The sequence below is a fragment of the Cupressus sempervirens genome, chromosome 2 (genome assembly GCF_028749045.1).
Source record: "Cupressus sempervirens isolate cs-2001-9-10 chromosome 2, ASM2874904v1, whole genome shotgun sequence".
Classification (NCBI taxonomy): domain Eukaryota; kingdom Viridiplantae; phylum Streptophyta; class Pinopsida; order Cupressales; family Cupressaceae; genus Cupressus; species Cupressus sempervirens.
Window position 1 is genome coordinate 574,964,972 of NC_143119.1, and position 21,475 is coordinate 574,986,446.

Below are 21,475 nucleotides of genomic sequence, written 5' to 3' on the forward strand. Positions count from 1 at the left end.
ACTAAGCAACTAATGCATATTCCTACATGATTATGCAAACCTCAAAATATGCAAGAGAACAATGTAAATAAGCATAACATGAAATCACAATGACTCAAACTACTAATGCAAACCTCATGAAATCACCAAGTGATTGATGATTTCACATTATGGGATGTGGTTGCTCACAAATCCAACAGCATAACAATGAGGTAGATAGTAGATTATTGAAATGAGGAGAGGGTTCTCCTTTTATAGGAAGAGAGATGCAATGGATGGATAAGATTGAATGCAAGATGAATGGCTAGGATCTGTCAGGATCAATGAGGTGTCCATGAGGTGGAGGTCAAGTAAACTCCAAGTGGATTAGGGTTTTTGACCATTCAAAGGGGAAAGATGCTCACACATGTGTGAGCAACCTTTGATGTGATAGGTCAATAACAAGTGTAAGAGGGTTGGAGGCTCAAGGTTTTTCACACATGTGTGAGACACCTTTGGTTCACATGTGAAGGGGGACAAGTGTGTAAGTGTGTAAGAGTCATATGTCACATGTGACTAGGGTTTGCTAATATTTTGATTAGGATTGTGTAAATGATTGATGATGTGATTAGATGGGAAACTAGGATTAATTAGTGGATAAGTGGATTGACCTAGGTTAGAAGGATGGGTTAGGTTAGCAAAGTGAGGTTAGGTGAGGGTTAAAGTTAGGAGCCATGTGCTCAAATAGGATTAAATTTAATATTTAATTCCAAGTGGGATTAGGAAGGGGATTAATTAAGTAAACAAAGTACTTAATTAAAGTGAATGAGTTAAGATGCAAGTGGAAAAGGTTAGGATTTAAATGAACCTTAGTTTATTTAAATCAAGGAAAGGCTAACATAATTAAATAAATGTAAAATTTATTTAATTAAAGGTAGGAGAATTAAATAAATAATAAATATTTATTTAATTGGTTAGGAAATGGGTTTTTGGACAAATTTAGACCTGTCTACAAGACCATGATCTACTGTCTATTCTTTTACAACTCTCTCATCCTAATAATAGATCATAAAGTGTGACCCAAATTATTGATACAAATAATTTTACATAGTAGAATTTAGAAATCAAGCTTAACAATTAAATTGATATACATGATTAATTTAACAAAATTTTATACATATTGAGAAATATTAATGAATGAGAAAGAATCTCTTAGAAAAGATACCTAGTTAATGGGCATAACAAAAAGACACGAGTACAATGCATTTGTAGGAGTTATAAAGCCCACTGGCTGATAAGTTTGATTGTAAATAAAACCCAAATAGTTGTTATTCTGGGCCCATTTGGCCGCGGGCATAGGAATGGAGAATAGGCATGTAATATTGGGAATAGGAATGGCTATTCCAATAACAACTATTTTTTGGAATGGGTATAAGCTCATTTTAGAGGCAAAATGGGAATATAAAAATCATATTCCAAATTTTTTCTATTCATATTCCATCAACCAAACAGAAAATAAAAATCGTATTCCAATTTTTCTATTCCTATTCCATCAACCAAACGACCCCTAAGATAGATCAAAATTCAATGGGAAACAAGGGAGTTGAGGATATTCTGGGGTTGGATCTCTCTCACTCATAAGATGATGAATTTCTAGAGTTGGTGAGAGAGGGTTGTATGGAAAGTGGATGCTTTTGTATTGTGAACCATGGAATTTCACTAGATGTGATCTAGAATGCAGATTTGGCAGCCAGGGAGTGTTCAAACATCCATTAGAGATGAAGAAGAAAAAAATTTACCCCACTCCTTTAATGGCTTATTTGGGTGACATTCCCGAGGGCCCCTATTTCAAAAGCCTAGCTATAGTGCTCAAGGAGGCTATAGATCGTGAGGCTATTAAACATTTCTATCATCTCATGTGGCCTTAGGGTAACCAATTTTTTAGGTACTATTTTTTCTTCATGATATTGTTGGTAGATTCAATTTTGTACTTTTTTTATTCAATCTTAGTGAAATATTTTTAATAAGATTGAATGATATATTTTGTATTCATTGTATTTAGATGATGTTTACAATGATTAAATATTTTGTTTTAAGTACTATTCTTGTAAACATCATCTAGATATAATGAATATTAAGTTTTTCATTCACTCTCACTAGAGATGGGGTCTTTTGAATCATTACCATTTATTTGTCTGGCATATGATTTCTTGTGAATCACTACCCTTGAAACTTATATTAATGAGCTTAATGACTCTAAAACTACATAATAGCAATATCATAATTTGACTCATTGTACAAAATATCTCCTACTTATCAATTTTATTTTTTTAACTCCTTTTACTTTCTAATGCTTTGAGAGTAGTGAAACTATGGATGAATATCTCTCTAAGATAATGGAGATGTCAAAGAAAGTACACCAAGTGATTCTCGCAAGCTTGGGTGTGAGAAAATACTATACAAATGACTTCAGCCAAGGGAGGGTCCTATTTTGTATGAGTACGCATGAAGTATCATCTGAGCTACCATGTGAATCACGTGGTCTTGGACCTCACATAGATGGGACTTCTATTAGTATTATATATGTAGATGGGTCTAGTGGCCTCCAAGTTTTCAAGGTAGGGAATTGGGTTGACATGAAAGCTATCCCTAATACTTTTGTGGTCATGGCAGGTGATGCCTTTTAGGTGGGTCAATATAAAATTTTCATTCCATTAGGATTCAAATATTTGACTTGAGGTTTTATGTTGAATTTTTTAGTCTATTTCTTTTTTTAATTATAAAAGATTTGAATCAACACCATCTAGGAATCTACAATATCTAGACTTTGATATTGAATCAAGGGTCTTTCATCAATCTCTAGTTTTATCAATATTTACTGACACATGTTTTGAACTTTGACAGACCTAGCTTTTATCTATATTCAATATTTAAACCTGCATATTTTCTCTTTCTTATTTTTGTTTCTATACATTGTTATTTTTATTCTCCAAATTTAAGTTAATATTGTTTGGAAAAGCAGGCATGGAGCAATGGAAGGATCCATGCTACAAAACATTGAGTGATGGTGAAAAAATAATAGTTTCATTTAAGTATGGGATTTTTTTCCCATTTTTCCAAATGAGATGGTAATAAAGGCACCTCTTGAACTTATTGATGATGACCACCCACTATGTTATAAGCCATAAAAGTATGTAGATATGGTTACATATAGAGTAGAAGAGGGAGCAATGTTAGTAGAACCACTAGAGTCATTAGTTGGCATTTCTATGTAGTAGAGAAGGAGGATCCCCATCTTGTCATCTTGTTTTGAAGCTTTTGATTTTAGTCTTTGTTCTTTGAGTGAATAAGCATTGTAATTTTAATGTACAACATGTTTAATTAATCTTTTTTTTCTAGCTCTCTTTTTAAACATTTAGTTTTATAAAAATCACTTATAATTTTTTTTGAAATAATACACAATAAATTAATAGCAGTATATGATTTTACGCTATAAGTATAGTCCAATGTGAAATTGTATTTCACATATTTCAAGTGAATGAGTCAAGTTAGTTCAAAACTTAACAAATTATACTATATTATATACATTATTTTCAATATCACATATAAGTATGCATGATTATGTGAATAAGCTATATTTCATACTAGTTATATGGTTTAATTTTAAATTAGCTAGAAATCCTTGATATTTTGAACTATTTTTCTTTGAAAAATCATATTTTAAAATTCATACCTACCAATTTAATCAATTTACTAGGTTTTCAGTTATGTAAAAATAGGATTTGAATGGGCCCTAAAACCCTATTAAAAAATAGGAATAAAGATGAAATTATTTAAAGATCATTATATAAAACAAAACTAGACACAAAATAGGCCAAGAAAAAGAGAAGAGCCAGTTAGATAGTGAGATGACATCAACTGAAAGGGCCAAGCCCACGAAATAATTAAAACCCTTGATACAAAAAGACATGAAAAAGGACACATCTACACACAACCCAAGACACTTCAACAACTCAATCACATCTTGTTATAGCTTATCCATATCTTATGCCACTTTCTTTATCTTGTTAACCTTAGTGGTAGCAGTAGAGCCCTTCCTCTTAGTGTTGGCTTTGGTTATTCTACTAGGAACAACCTAACTATCCCTTAGGAAATTCTTTTCATTGGTAACCTAAATGATGGATTTTCTCACAGTGGAATTCTCTAGCTTCCCAAAAAGTATCTTAATGTGCTTATTTGAGGCCTTCAGAATCTTATAACTCTAATTAGTTCAATACCCTTTAGAGAAAAATCTAGGCTTGAGATCTTACTTTCCAATGCCAAAACCCTATCTTCTAACTTTTTAAAAAATGCCCTTCACTTAATATATCATACTAGCATTATATCTTTTAGGAAAATTAACATCATCCACCAAATCACTAGCCACTATAGCCCCCTCCTAGATGTTCACTTTACTCTTTAAAGCCCTAATCTTCAGGTTTACTTCCTTGACCTCATGGAAGGACCATTTTATGGCTCTATAAAAGTCCAAAATACCATTCCTGGTAGTAAGAAGAACATGCAACTAACTCTTTATTCTAGAATCACTCAGGATAAGCATGGACATATTTATCATCTGGACCAAATTTTCATCCCTCTTTTCCTCATCTCTAACTAGGAAATTAATCCTCAGTCTTAGGATACCAAACTTAAGCTTCTCTAGGTCCATTACCTTCCATCAAGAAACATCCTCAAAATTGGGAGAAGGGTTCTTCTTCTCCTTACTCTGCATGTTAGGCTCATCTCTATCCATTTCCATGTCAACATGCATCTTATTATAACCTTCATCAAATGAGACCTCTCCCTTAGGGAACTTTTTTCTTACCCATAACCTTGTTTATTTAAGGGGACTTCTTAGACATGGACCCTTTGCCTTTATTCTTGGTACTTTTAACTTCAACTTCCTCAAACTTTGAACCCCCACTAATATTAGTGTTTGATAAAGTTTCCTTGCATAGGACTCAAAATATTTCATCTCCTCCACAAATTTAATATTATACTGAATAGAAATCCCCACATAATCAACTTTGGTATGTTCATTAATGAGGACCATCAACCCATTATGAACCAATGGATTAGTAATCTCTTGGAAGTGAATCTCATTTACACTGGTACTTAGGGAAGTGTACAAATAGAAGGAAATATAGATTTCCATGTCGTGTTTGAAGTGATTTAGTAACACAAAGTAATGGGTGAAGATTCTAGAAAATCTCCCATCAACAGTAACATAATATATGATTTCCCTAGAACAATCCTCCAAAATTTATCCCCTTGGTACACCAAAGCACCTTAATCCTAGTTCTTGTAGAAAAAATTAGTAATTGTAGGATTACTACCATGGATGTGCTCCATGAAAGGGGTAAGACCTCCAACTTTTATGATCTCCTAGAACTTTGTCCTCTTCCTCCATTTCACATAGGGAACTAGTTATCTGCATTTTCTTTGGCCACCTATCTTGACATAACACCTCCCAAACTTCAAGAAATTAGCAAGGAATGACCAAGTCTTAGAAAAATTATAGAGATTGAGTAAGAACCAATTGCAAAGCATAGAATAGGTACGATAGATATGAGAAAATAATCTCACTTAGATGAAAAATACCCACAAAACATGTGAATATAAATAACAATTATCATCACAACTATCATAGAGGCATCTCACTTACCTCATAACCATAAATATATCACCTTGAAGTACTATCTTATTCATTTTGTAAAACCCCCTCCTTACCACTTATCTTATCATAATTCATGCACGAAGTGAGCTCAATCAAAATAGTCACCTCAGTCTACCATCTCATTTTTTGATTACTTCTAATAGCCATCTAAGAAAGAGAGTCTACAAGTGCATTTGATTCTGTATATGTATAGGATTCGACATATTTATCCATAGTGTATAGAGTATCCTTAGATTCTTGTATAATATTATAGATTATCCAAGAAGGACTAGAAAACCCCTTTAAGCAATGAACTTTCTATAGAATAGATGAGAGAAAAGAATATCTAAGAAATGAAATTTAGTTTCTAAAATACTAGGCCTTATCTAAATTTTTTAATAAATTAAACAGATCAATTTTCCACAAACCATCATCTATAGCATCAATTTCTGGAGGAGATTGTGTAAGAGTTTTTTTTGTCAATGTTTCAGATCACACTCTATGATCTATCATCCAAAACATTGACACAAAAAACTCTTACACAATCTCCTCCAGAAATTGATGCTATAATTTAAAAATTGATTGGTCAAAATGGTGAATTTTAATGCAATAGTACAAACATTTCAAGACAAAAATAAGAAGTAGATGTATGTATGACCACCTTAATCAAAATCAAAGGATAATATTTTTTAATAAGATTCTAGATATAATAAGTAGACTCATGCCTATATGTCAAACACATTTTTGGGTATTTTTATTCTAAATAATTAATTAATTATGAATTATTTACTATAATATTTAAAAAAAAAACCAACTCTTGTGTCTGACCACCTTAACTAATTCAAAACTCTCAATTTTTTTTCTTATTTTTTCCTTATATTAGAAGAAGCATAGAATGTGATGCATCTTTTGGATTTCAAAAATGTTGTACCCTTTGAAAGTTATAGATATTTTTTAATTAGTGTGTCAATTAGCAATTTATACATAACTCCATTTGAAAATAATTAATAATTACTTAGTGAACTCATAATTTGACATAAATTACATTTATGGAAAGCTAAGAACATTCTTAAGAAACCCTTCTCATTTCATCAAAATTGCATGAAAAAAAGTTATTAGATACATGTTTGAAGTAAAAAAAATATAAGAAGTCAAAAACACATTTTTGAGATGTTTTTAAAGTTGACCATGTAGGGTTGGTATCCAAAGGTATACTAGGCCTTATAAAGGTATTAATTTTTTGGTTTGGTATCAAGATGGGTGGGAAAAAAGTTGGAATAGATTTTGAATATTTTCTTTGAGGCATTTCATAAGTACATATTTTTCAGATCGCCACTTTTTGGCACACCATGATCCAACACATACTTAGATAGGCATGGTAACATTAAATGAAAAAGTCATAGTTCATATTAGTTTTATAATTTTATATTAAAATGATTGTTATGCCAAGTGTTACTTTTATTTAGATTAGTTTTTAAACTATTTTATTGGTCAAACTTTATTACAAAATTTTCACTATATTATAAGTTATTTTATAGCAAGAATCATTTATCTTATATTTATTTTTTATTTTTTATTTGAACAAATTATAATGTGAATTTTATAACTGAATTCAATACTATGATGTATAATTAATATTGATTAATTTCTATAATGATAATGGAAAATTGGAGAATGTCTTAAAACTGATTTTTATTGCATTCCTTTTTTTTTCAATGGTTGTGATAATTATATACTTATATTTATAAATTTATATTTTAGAAAGGAATAATTTTTTTCTTCATGAAAATATTTATCTTGAGATGATCATAAATTATTCTTTAAAAAAAATAAACCTCAATTTAAAATCATGCCATATGTATAGGAAAGGGAAAGGTAGGCTAAGCCATCCTTGGTGGTGGAGGTGGTATTGCTTGTCTTGGTTGATAGAATATAAGAGCTAGATGGTTTTCTTGATATTCTGGTTTAGCAAAAAGGTCATTCAAGTGAAATGATCCTTCAAAAGATGGTGGTGAAAGAAATTCTTCTTGGGAATCAGTTCAAATGAATTTTCAAATGGTGGTTCTTCTTCAATAGGTTGGTTTACTTCTTGGTTTTTAACTTGGGGATCTTCTAGCTCAGGGTATACAACAAATTCTATTTCAAAGGGGTCATTCTAAGAAAGGAATCTCCCAAGATGGCTCTTCTTCTATGCATATAAAAAAAATGAAAATATCACTTTGATTTTAAGAAAACTTGGAAAAATGACCCTTAAGAAAGATTTAGATTGACATCATCCTCAACAATGATGCCAAAAATGCTTGGTCAGTTAATTGGTTTAGAAACTAGAAATTACATCAATTGATTATGGATTGGACATCTTTAAGTAGTAATAGAATAACCCATTGAACTTGTTTAATTTATCAACCAAGGACATATACTTGAAATGGTATCTGCAAAGTATATGCTCTAAACCTTTCTAGTTTTTGTTACTAATATATGGAGATGGAAATGCTAAGCTGATGAAAGTGGAAATGATAAACTTAAATAAAGAATTGAAAAGTTAATCTTTTTCATATGAATTAAAATACTAAAAGGATACTAATCCATTTTCCTATGTTGTAGGAATAACAAATAGTTCTATTACCTTGTGGCTATAGGAGCAACATAGTTCTATCTATTCTAAGAGCATTGGAAAACTACATCTACTAACTAAATTCACTCACTATGTATGCCCCTTGGATGGGAAAATAAAAAAATACTCAAGATAAAATGTTGGGGATTCACAATCTCATTTTATTGATGTTTTAACCATTAAAACATATAACTATAACAAAAAAACTATATTAATCACTATTGCCATATTATAATTGACTTCATGACTAACTATTGAAGTTCGATCAACAACTTATTTATAACATATAAAGTAAAGTAAACTTCCTACATATAAGATCCTTCAACAATGAGGACTTAGTAGAGACTTATATGAAGTACACTAATTCAAGACATGTTTACTGAGCAAGTCTTCAACAAATATAACATGCCATGATTTTGGATTTGCACATTGATAGTTTATAGTTGTATTGACCTTATCTTTTGATGAACCATTTGGATGTTTTTTCCACTTGAATCTTTCATAACTCCTTTGATCATCCTTCCGTAGTTCCTTTTTTACTTATTCCTAGAAGAGGTTAGTACATATATCATATTTTGAAATCCACTTCAATAACTCATGTAAAGCATTAAATGTACAAACAACTAATCTTTTCATAGGACACATGGCTATAGGAACTTGCCCCATAAAAGATTTAAGGAGGAAAGAAACACATTTATCATTATACTCACACATGATTTAATTTAGTAAGCATTAGTTCTAACTATAGTGTTATAATTATAAAAACTATAATATGTCTTTAGAAACCATATAGTAGTTATAGGTTTATACATGATATATAATAAAATGTATTTTTAACTTAAGGGTTAAAACCCCTCCAAATAACCATAAGAACCCATCAAAACTTGATACTAAATATCGTTCCATCACACATCAAGCATTAAAACATTCTAGGTGTTCAAGTAAACTTTCCATTGAAGATAAATGATTGGAGTATTCAAGCAATTGAAAGAGTTTATGCAAGATATTTCATACCAATTCCAACATTCAAGGTCTCCCTTCATACATTCAAGATCATTTGTTGCATCTTCTATATTAACCTCTCCAAAGTCCACATTCATTCCAAGGAAAATTTCAAGAACATTTTTTCATGAAGGTTTTGATTTATGTTCCTATAGTTTTGAAGTTGAGTCAAGGTTGTTGCATCAACATATTTAATTACATTCTAAATTCAAGAACATATTCATAAATTTACATTACTTCATGTTAGATCTACTTCTACTACTTGATGTCATTTATATCTTAAGGTTAATTAGTAAAATAGGTTCGACCAAAGAAAACATCCACCCACAATAAAAAAAATTTCCTATTTCTTCAAGTTATAGATCTCAACAACCAAAATAGATTACAAATATGAATAACCATTTCATTGAATATCATAGATCAAAAATATATTTTGCAATTGAGTACCACAAGATAGGGATAGATTTCATCTTGGTTCTTTTAAGTTAACTCCATTCTAATTTGATGTCATTCTAGGAAGCCAACTCTATCCTGGAGCTGAAATCTGGGTTTTACAAATTGTACAATTTGAAGTCCATAAATTGAGTTTCAGCAATTTCCAACATCATCTAATAGTGTATTTACATATTTGTATTCCTCAAGGTGATTTTTCTTCCCTTTTCTATTTAATACATATTTCCATTCCTCTAGATTTAGATTTGCATTGCATTACTACCTACATAAAACTCTCTCTTTGTAGAGGTGAAGGAGAAGTAAATCCAAGCAATTGACCCTTTTTGCATAGATTACAAATTGACACCATATCTTGTGTTAATTAGGCCTACATTAGGAGGTGAATCTTGGTTTTCACCCTTTATCTTTGTATAGGGTAGAAGATTCATTTCCCCACTATATATTTTGGTGAATCCACCTCATGTACCTTTCTTGGAGTTACATGGTTTAAAATTGATTTTTTAGCTTCTTTTGGTGAACTTGATAGTGAAACCTATTTCTTTTGTGGTGTTAGATTCTCTTTTTTCTTCTATTGTGTATTCACCTTCACTATACATTTTGGTGAACCCAGTGTGTTACACCTCTTTCTTTAATTTTGAAGTTAGATTACACTTTTCATTGTTAGCATGAAGATCTTTTGGTGTATGGCCATCTTTCTTAGTATTCTTTTTCTTGCATCTCTATATGGAAAGTTTATGATGTATATAAGAGTTTCTTGCATTTCATAGTATTTATAAATCTTCAAGATTTTCTTGCTTATGTTATTGTGAATTAAACTTGTGATCAGACTATTGTGATAATGACTATTTTCAAATATGAGGAATATACATTTATTTTATTACACATGATAATCAAATCAAACTAGATCTGAATTACAACTATATTGACATTGAGTATCAAATCTTATGACATATGTTTTATCTCTGGTCTAAAATCACCGATCTGAAGAGAAAATGCATTTATCAATTTTTGATGTATGTCTCTTGCTTTTGATTTATATTTATAATGTTTCTAATGGACACATCATGAGCAGACATGTCCACTCATGTTGTGTCTTATTATGAAGATACACGAAGGAACTTTAGTTAATCCTCTAAATAACCTGATACTGATAGGCATGTTTAAGCAAAAAAAAAAATCATATATAAGTCCTTAGATCTACATATGTTATGGAGGATCATTTCCTTGATCCAATATATAATATATATGGATAATAACACTTGATTGACATTTTAAAATATATCATTTTCTCAATAAAAAAGACATGCAATAATCTAAAAGTATAGATTTGAGCATACATGTATGTATGTATGTATGCATGTATGTATGCATATATATATATGTATGTATGTATGTATGTATGTATGTATGTATGTATGTATAGTTTCAATTTAGTACGAGGATACTTCCAAGGTATATGAATGATAATTCTCGTTTGGCGCATTAATTATATCAAAGTGTGTATGCATGTATGTCAGTTCACATGGTGAAGTGAAATACATACTATTGAGATAATGGGTGTTGCACACATTGCATAATATTACTTTATTTTATTATGTATTATTGCACCTAGATGGATGCACAATGTATAAAGATTCCCATGGGATATACTTGATAAGTTGTATTGTAACATTGTGATAATAGTTGATGTAATTATTTAATACTATGGAAAATAATTAAATGCATAGTATTAAATGTGGGCTTAATGAGTTAGGTAGCACATGGTTTTAGCACATAGTTTATGTAATACCACTTGGTGATTTTTGTGTGACTTTCTACTATGTAAGAAACCACAATGGTAGTTATAGAGGCAAGCCCAGAAAAGGAAAAAAGGAAATTCGAGCATGACAAGGCTTAACAGGTTAGCCAAGGAAGCATTTTGTGAAGGTTGGAAGAATGGCATGGGATGTGTGGATTTATGCATATTCACATAGATTTCTTGGTTGTGGCTATAGCTTTGAAGGCTTCCATGGTTGTATTGCAATGGTATTTTTTGTTGAATAATACATGGTGATAAATGCTTTTGGAAGGTAGGGTTTTTCTCCCAATGAAGGTTTGCTAGGGTATATCTTATGTCACATTTTGTGAGTATGTTGTATATTATCTTACATGTGAATTTTAATAATTATTTATTTAAGATCTATTATGGGTTATGTGGAAACAATAATATGTTTGGTTGCAAATTTCCTTCCAAATGGTATCAAAGCTATGATTTTGTTGTTGTAATACTAGATTGAATCAATGAGAATGAATGAAATAATAAAAGAAATGGAAATATAGATGGGTTTCATAGGTTTTTTATTGAAGATCTCAAGATTTTGGGTTTGTTTTTATGATGGGATGTTGGTAGATTTTGGGTATGTGAAATTGTGGGTCTAAGGGTTTTTTGTATGTTTCATTTAAATGAGGTTTTAAGAGGGGAGGTAGTAGAAATGACCTTTTGGGAAAAAATAAGCCTCACCATTCGACCCAAGATAACCTTTCCATAAATTTTGATATATAATATGAGTTTGGCCATTATGAGAGAAAATGTAAAGCTTTTTTAGTTTCAGCCTATGATGGCCATCAATTTTAATCCCATAAGAATCTTCATCATAAAAAAGAAAAAAATATCCATTGAAAGCAGTAAAAAGGTTGCCTTGGTAAAATGACATAACTTTCACTTATAGTGAAGGCTAATTCAGAGCACTACAACTTGGTGTAGGTTTGATTATGTGATTTTAACATTTTATCAGGTTTTAAGAGCCCTAAAGTTAGATGCTGTTTATTTTGAGTACATTTTTTAGCATAACTTGGCCATACAGAGTCATATTTTGGACTTCAAATAGTCAATAGAAAGCCCTTGGAGATCTCTACACATTGGTTTAGATTTGATGTAGGTTTGACATGCTTTATTAGGTGATATATTTATATGAACAGTTTGTAATATACATTGGCTATGTTAGCATTGTGAGTTAATGACATTATATATTTTATAGATTTGATATTTGATGTCATTATATACTCAACTTATATTTCATATTGGTCTCATGATGATATGGTTATCAGTGTTTGGTTTGGATATGTATGATAACTTTTTGGGTCTACAAATTGTGCAATGTTGTAAGTAGTTTATGTTTACGTATTACATTTATGGCTTGGATATGGGTTGTCTTAGCCCATTGATCTTTCATCATTTATTTATATTTAAAATGGTAGCTTGTATTTTGGTTTTTTATGCCCTTAGTCACACAATTTTTTGATTTTTCTTCATGTAGAAGGGATAAGATGTTGTTACGAAGTATAGTTATGGTGGAGAATTATAGTTTTCTATTTTATGCTAATAGGTTAGACACTTTGAGATTTATATGCTCAGTTCATGGATGTGATTATGGTGACATGGATTTTGGAATGACATAATTGGATATACACGTACATTCTTGATGTTTATTGGTTTGGATTCTTGATTTGGTTATGGTAGTATATCTTCTTGGTTGAGGATCATGGTTATTTAGTTTCTTTTAAGGAGCTCATGATGTGCACTTTGAGTTCTTAAATGGTTTGATATATTGGTTGATTCTCATAGTTAGAGGATGGTTTTTTATTATGATGTCATGCATAGCTTGGATACATAGTTTAGTGGGAGCTTGTGACGGTGATGAGGTTGTAGTGTAGGATTAGTTCCTAGTTTGGGTTGGAGATCTTGGTTTCATTTGGTAATGACACTTTGGGTGTGTAAGTGTAGACCTAGAGGATCTTCATGTAGGAGATGAATGTTATAATGTCATGGGTAGGGATATTGTGAGTGGCAAATATTTTCCAATTGGCAAATCTCACTCATTGAAGACCCCAAATCTGGCAAAAATATTTGCACTTTTGAGGTGGTCATATAGCCCACACTTTATGAAAATTGGGTCCCATGATTCAATTAATCACCAATAATGATACAAAAATATTTTAATTTTAGTGATGTCTTTGCCAATCAAGTTTAATCTTTTCACACAATACATTCAATATTTTTTCTTGTAATTTTGAAGGCTCACCTTAATTGATAGTCATATTCATCATTATGTGTTATAAATTTAAGTTGATTTAGAGTTTAAGTACATATATATGACACATCTCTATTCTAGAGAGTTTCCTTGGAACTTTAATCCTTTCTCACTTTGTCTTGAAATAGAAATTATTGTAGACATGTGTCTTTATTTCAAGAACTTTATGTAAAACTTGATTTCCTTCAAAAGCATTTCCCAAAATAGGATTTGAGCCATTCATTAAGGATCATTCAACAATGATAAAAATAAGTTTTTTATATGTTATATCATATTAACTTAGGCTCATTAAACCTTCAAATCAGATAATTAATTAGGCTACACATAAGAATAATAGGATAATAGTTTCTAGGTATGTGTACTTATGCACCTATGGCTTGTTAGCTTTGGTTTTTTTCAATAATGAAAGATTTTCCAACATTTTATAGAAATTCAATAGGACTAGAAAAAAATTGCCAATAAGATTAAATTTTTTCCTACTTTGGAAAAAAAATCACCAACAAAAAATAATTTTTTCCTCCTAAAATAATGTTGGATTCACTAAAGTTTTATAGTTTTTTTTACAAAAGGGGTTTCTTAAAGTTATCCCTAGCCATGGGTGACTTAGCAAAATGGTTGAGTGTGAGTTATTGACATCGATGCATGTATTGAATGTTTTTAAATGTTTGAGGATGTCCTAGATCCTATTATTGCATGAGCATCTTTGACATCTACATGGTGCACTTGGCTCTTCATAATGTGTGGAGATGGTTCTTCATCGTGTGTGGAGATGATTGCATCTTGAGGACTCATGGGGTTCTTGGTAAAGGTGTGGTTTATGATTTCCTTTGACATGTTATCCTTGTTGTTAGAATGGTTTTATTATTGTGTCAGGGTATACTCTTGATACACATTTAGAGTTTTTTCATGTTATTGTATGTTCATATATATCATGTTCGCTCTTTCATTGAGATGGTTAGATCATGTTTTCATGTTTATGTTTTTGAGTCCATGGTTGGAACTTTGACATTGATCTTGTTTTAGTTTCTTGGTATTGATTATATTAATCATTTTTTGGATACTTCATGAAAATATTATATTGCATTTGGATTTGGCATGGATTGATTGGTTATAGGTGCTCATGGATACTTAAAGACAATGGTGATGTTGATTTCTATTGGATTGGAGAAGTATTTGTTAGGACAGTTGATGGTTTCAATAGGAAGTTTGATGGGTATTCACCTTATATGGACTTGAGAGGAGATTTTTCTTAGATGAGTCTTGGTTGGAGACTTGGATATCTTGATGAGCATTCTCACTCCCCACTCTTGGTCTACTAAGTGGTTTACTTCTTGAGAGGTATAGCCCATTGTTTCTCTCAGGTGCATTATGTTTATTCTTGTATTTCATTGATATGGACCTTGAGCTATGGTACATGAGTTAGTTCTGGGGGGTTCATATTAGAGATGGTTTAGCATTGTTATATCCTTGTGCATATGTATTTTTTATATTGATTGAGTTTGGGAGATGGTTTATCTTAGATATATTTCTTAGATTAAGAATGACTATTCATTGGTTTATGAATGGTCATTGAGTTTGGCCTTCTTGTGAGAGGCTTACATCCATGATTACTTATATGGTTTGGGTGTTGTTGTGGCTTCTTGGTTGGGGTTTTATGAGTGATATCTTACTTGGCACAATTTAAATCTAGAAGTGTGTGTAGAAATACATGATACAAGTTATGATTTGCATGGTTTCTCTTTGGTCTTGGTTATCTTCTTGGATGTTCAATTCCACTTATATTGGATTTGGGATTGGTTAGAAATTGTGATCACTTGCTTGTGTTTATGAATTCATGTGAGAGATGACATGATTATTCCTTCCTTTTTTGGTTGTAGAGAACTTGGGAGAGTGTTAGAGAATTGTTATAAGAGTTTTTATTGTATATTATTGGTTCATATGTTGTACATTATTGTGGATGTCATTGATACTATTTACAATATAGGGTAAACATATACCTATCACATCAATAGATTAGAATGTAACATAAAAAATATACTTTATTCATATAAGAAGATATGCAATTCCAATTATAGTGATGATCCATAGATACATTTGGATGATGTAAATATACTTCTTGAAGGGGTGACTCAACCATCATGCAACCTTTTAGATACTAACTCTACCCATCGGTTATAGATTTACTGACAACATCATCGCCCCAAAAAACTAAAGTTTTCTTTGCATGACAAAATAGAGACAACTTATAAATCAAAATTCAAATTATGACTCAAACTACTAATTACATCAAGATTCAAACAACTAAGAAGAAGAGGGATGCATCCCTGGTGTGGTAGACATCCTCTATGTTCTAAGCTCATTCAATTGTGCTCTTAGCTTTTGTACCTACTATGACTGAGCATCCAAATTTAGTTGGGACTGTATCTTTAGTTCCAATACCCTCTTCATTATTTTGACTATCCTTTAGAGATCTTCCTCCTTTTTTCCCAATTCTTTCTTCACATCTCCCAACTAAGATACAATTGTTGCCTTCTTTTCCATGAGTGTTTCCTGCTCCTTCTCCCAAGATGTCTACTGGGTGACCAAATTCTGTTCTATTATGGCTAGTCTGGTAGCTATCACCTCACAAGCTCTTACCACTACTACCTAGTTCACTTCACTCCTTAGTATAAGATAGTACACCTCTTGATATACTTGTAATATCTCTCACATGAGCTTCTCAACCCTACTCTCCACCACAATCTCCTCCTAAGTATTCCACATCTACTATATCTCTATGCTTGGCCATCCTCTCACCTCAAAACATATGGAGAAGGCCCCTAGACAACCAACCCTCATAAATACCATGACCTTCTCTAACTCTCATACGAATGAATCTAAGGCATGTCTCTATGACAAGACTACTACTCATCTACCTTGAGTTAGTATATTTGTTAAGAATGTCTCCATATCCTCCTCCTCTATAGCTATCAAGTGGTTAGATGGCTTCGTGAGTTCTGTAGCTATCACTATCTCTATGGCTTCCAACATTATCTTAGTCATGCTTTGTGTCAAAGGTGGGGTTGGTGGTAGCTCCATAGTAGGATGATGACTTATTGTTGGGGCTGGGGAATCTATCACCTCAAGTGTTGAGATAATGGGTGTTGCACACATTGCATAATATTGTTATTTTATTATTTTATTTTTATTATGTAATGTTGTACCTAGATGGACGTGCAACATGTAAAGATTCCCATGGAATATTCTTGATGAGTTGTATTGTAACATTGTGAAAATATTTTATGTAATTATTTAATATTGGGGAAAAGAATTAAATGCCCAATATTAAATGTGGGGTCAGTGGGTTAGGTAGCACATGGCTTTAGCACATGGTTTATGTAATACCACTTAGTGGTTTTGTGGGACTTGCTACTATATAAGCAGCCACAAGGGTAGTTGTTGTATAGAGTGAGAGAGTGTGACAAGGAGAAGACAAAAGGCAAGAGTCGAGTGGGACAAGGCTTGACAGGTTAGCCAAGGGAGCATTTGTGAAGGTTGAAAGCATGACATGGGATGTGTGGATTCATGCTTGTTCACATAGTTTGCTCGGTTGTGGCTATGGCCATGAAGGCTTCCATGGTTGTATGGCAATTGTATTTTTGTTGAATAATACATGATGATGGATGCTTTTGGAGGCTGGGTTTTTTCCTCAATGAGGGTTTCCTAGGGTATATCTTGTGTCACTATTCTGTGGGTATGTTGTCTATTCTCTTGCATGTGGATTTTAATTTCGTGTTTATTTCAGATCTATTATGGGTTATGTGCAAACGGTTATATTCTTTGTTGCCAAGTTTTCTTAAAAGTGGTATCAGAGCTATGGTTTTATTATTGTAACCCTAGATTGAATCCATGGGAATGCATGAGAGGATAATAGAAAGGGCAAGATATATGAATGATTTATTGCAAATCTGAGAGTTTTGGGTTTGCTGTTATGATGGGATGTTAAAATATTTGGGCATGTGAAATTGTTGGAGAAAAAGAGTTTTTCGGATGTTTCATTTAAATGAGGGTTTTGGGGGGTAGCATGTAGAAATGACCTCTTGGGTAAAAACAGACCTCACCATTGGATCCGGGTCAACATTTCCATAAATTTTGATATATAATATGCCCTAGTTTGGCCATGTTCAGAGGAAATGAAATATTTTTTTGGTTTCAACCCATGATGGCCGTCAAATTTAATCCCTTCGAAATTTTCGTCACTAAAAAAAAATAAAAAATGAAAAATCGTACTGAAAATGGTAAAAAGACTATCTTAGTAAAACAACCATAACTTTCTCTCAGAATATCAAATTTTAGAGTTCTTATAGGCGTTGGAAAGCTAATTCAGAGCACTAAAAGATGGTGTAGGTTTGGTTCTATGATTTTGATATTTTGTTAGGTTTTAAGAGCCCTAAAGTCAGATGTTATTTATTTTGAGCACGGATTAGGGCATAACTTGGGCATACAGAGTCAGATTTTGGACTTTGAGTAGTCAACAAAAAGCTCTTGGAGAGCTCTACACATTGGTTTAGATTTGGTGCAGGTTTGGCATGATTTATTGATCTAAACAGTTTATAGATATATTTTGACTATGGTAACATTGTGAGTTTATGGCATTGGAGATTTAAGATTTGATGTCATTGTATACTCAGTTCATATTTTAGATTGGATATGGTTATCAGTGTTTGGATTTGGATATGCGTGATGACTTGTTGGATCTACAAGTTGTGCAGTGTTGTAAGCGGTCTATACTTACAAGTTGCATTTATAGGTTGGTTATGGGTTGTCTTTGCTCATTGATCTTTCATTATTGATGCATATTCAGATTGGTGGCTTGAATTTGGGTTGTCTATGCCCTAAGTCACATGATTTACTATTTTCTTCATGTAGAAGGGATGAGATATTGTTACCAGGGACAATCATGGCAGAGGATTGTGGTTGACTATGCTGATAGGTTGGACATATTGAGAGTCAAATGCTTAGTTCATGGATTTGATCATGGTGCCATGGATTTTGGCATGACATGATTGGTTATATAGGTACATCCTTGATGTTCATTAGCTTGAATTTTTGATATAGTTATGGTGGTATATCTTCTTGGTTGAGGATCATGGTTATTTGGTTTTCTTTTGAGGAGCTCATGATGTGCACTTTGAGTTCTTTGATGGTTTGATGCTTTGGTTGATTCTCATGGTTAGAAGATGGTTTTTCATCATTATGTCATGGATAGCTTGGATACATGGTTTAGTGGGAGCTTGTGACAGTGATGGGGTGACAGTGCAGGATTAGTTCCTGGTTTGGTTTATATCTTCTTGGTTTAGAGAGGATGGATTTTATGATGCCATAGGTGACTTGGTACCATGGTTGAGTGGGAGTTGTTGGCATTGATATATTTATTGAGTGTTTGCAGATGTTGGAGGTTTGTCTTAGATCTTGTTGCTGCAGAAGCGTCTTTGACATTTGCATGGTGCACTTGTTATCTTCATGGTGTATGGAGATGGTTCTTCCTGGTATGTGGAGATGGTTTTTCTTCATGGTGTGTGGAGATGGTTGCATCTTGAGGACTCACAGGGTTCTTGGTAAAGGTGTGGTTTATGCTTTTATTTGGCATGTTATCCTTGGTATGAGGATGGTTTCATTATTATGTCATGGTATATTCTTGATATGCATTTAGAGTTGTGACATGTTATGGTGTGTTCATGTGGAGCATGTTATCTCTTTAGTTGAGATGGTAAGATCATGTTGTCATGTTTATGTTCCTGAGGCCATGGTTGGAAATTTGACATTGATCTTGGTTTAGTTTCTTGGTATTGAGTACACTGATCATAAGCTGGATACTTCATGATATTTCTATGTTGCATTTGGAGTTGGCATGGATTGATTGGTTACAGGTGCTCATGGATACTTAGAGACAGTGGTGACGCTGATTTCTCTTGGATTAGAGAAGTATTTGTTGGGACGGTTGATAGTTTAAGCAGGAAGTTTGAGGGGCAGTCACCTAATATGGACTTGAGAGGAAATTTTTCTTAGATGAGTCTTGGTTGGAGACTTGGGTACCTTGATGAGCATTCTCATTCCCCACTCTTGGTCTACTCGGCGGTTTGCTACTTGAGAGGTATAGCCCATTGTTTCTCTCAGTTGCATTATATTTATGCTTGTCTTTCATGGATATGGATCTTGAGCTATGGTACATGAGTTAGTTCTAAAGGATTCATTTGAGAGATGGTTTAGCATTGGTTATCTCCATGTGCATATGTTGTTATGCTGGTTGAGTTTGGGAGATGGTTTTATATTGGGCATATTCCTTGGATTAGGAATGATTATTCCTTAGTTTAGGAATGGGTTTTATGAGTTTGATCTTCTTGTGAGAGGCTTACATCCATGATTAGTTATATGGTATGGTTTGGGTGTTGTTGAGGCTTCTTGTTGGGGTTTTATGGAGGAGATCATACTTGCACACTTTACATCTAGAGGTGTGTGTAGAAGGACATGATACAGGTTTGATTTTCATGGTTTCTCTAGTCTTGGTTATCTTCCTGGATGTTCAGTTTTGCCTACGTTGGATTTGAGATTGGTTGGAGATTGTGATCACTGGTTCATGCTCATGTATGTCATGTGAGAGATGACATGGTTATTCCTTTATCTCTTTCCTCTATTGGTTGTGGAGAATTTGGGAGACTGTTGGAGACTTGTTATGAGAGTTTTTCTTGTAGGATATTGGATTATGTATTGTGGATGTCCTTGATACTACATGGATTCACTTCTTTGAGATGTGTTGAGTGGATTGGTTATAGATTTGACATTATCTTTTGTAGTGGGAGACTCTTGGTATATATGTGGCAGGTATTGCTCTTGAGGCTTGTGATTGCAGGTTGCAGATTGGATATGTCGGTGATATAAGATTCACTTGTTATACCTTTGATGTATGGATAGTTGGATGGTTTTGGCACTTGCTGTGGATGCTATTTCAGCTATGGATATTTTGACAACTACGGATACATTTGATTACCTTTGGATCAAGTTTTTGTGCTTGGAATTTCAGTTGGTACAGGATTTTATGATCTTCTAATGCGACAAGTTGGGTGGCTTTCTCTTTGAATGGCTTCTATGTATGTCCAGTGGGAGTGGCATAATAGGAGGTGAGATCATTCATGTTTGAGATGCTGGATACTTTGATTTTGTTGCGGGTACCAGGATGGAGCACTTGGTGTATTTTGATCCATGATGGTGGATGTGCTTGGAGGGAATGTTCCCTTGTTCATTTATGTGGCTACAGATTGACCCTATGCAATGTATACAACAAGTGGGAGATTGTTGAGATAATGGGTGTTGGACACATTGCATAATATTGTTATTTTATTATTTTATTTTTATTATGTAATGTTGTACCTAGATGGACGTGCAACATGTAAAGATTCCCATGGAATATTCTTGATGAGTTGTATTGTAACATTGTGAAAATATTTTATGTAATTATTTAATATTGAGGAAAAGAATTAAATGCCCAATATTAAATGTGGGGTCAGTGGGTTAGGTAGCACATGGTTTTAGCACATAGTTTATGTAATACCACTTAGTGGTTTTGTGGGACTTGCTACTATATAAGTAGCCACAAGGGTAGTTGTTGTATAAAGTGAGAGAGTGTGACAAGGAGAAGACAAAAGG

At 32.7% G+C, this 21,475-nt stretch overlaps 1 pseudogene; it reads left to right on the forward strand.

Moving 5' to 3' along the window:
* The first annotated feature begins 1,545 nt into the window (after window positions 1–1,545).
* Window positions 1,546–3,233, forward strand: LOC149574736 (taxane 9-alpha-oxidase-like; annotated as a pseudogene).
* Window positions 3,234–21,475: the final 18,242 nt, after the last annotated feature.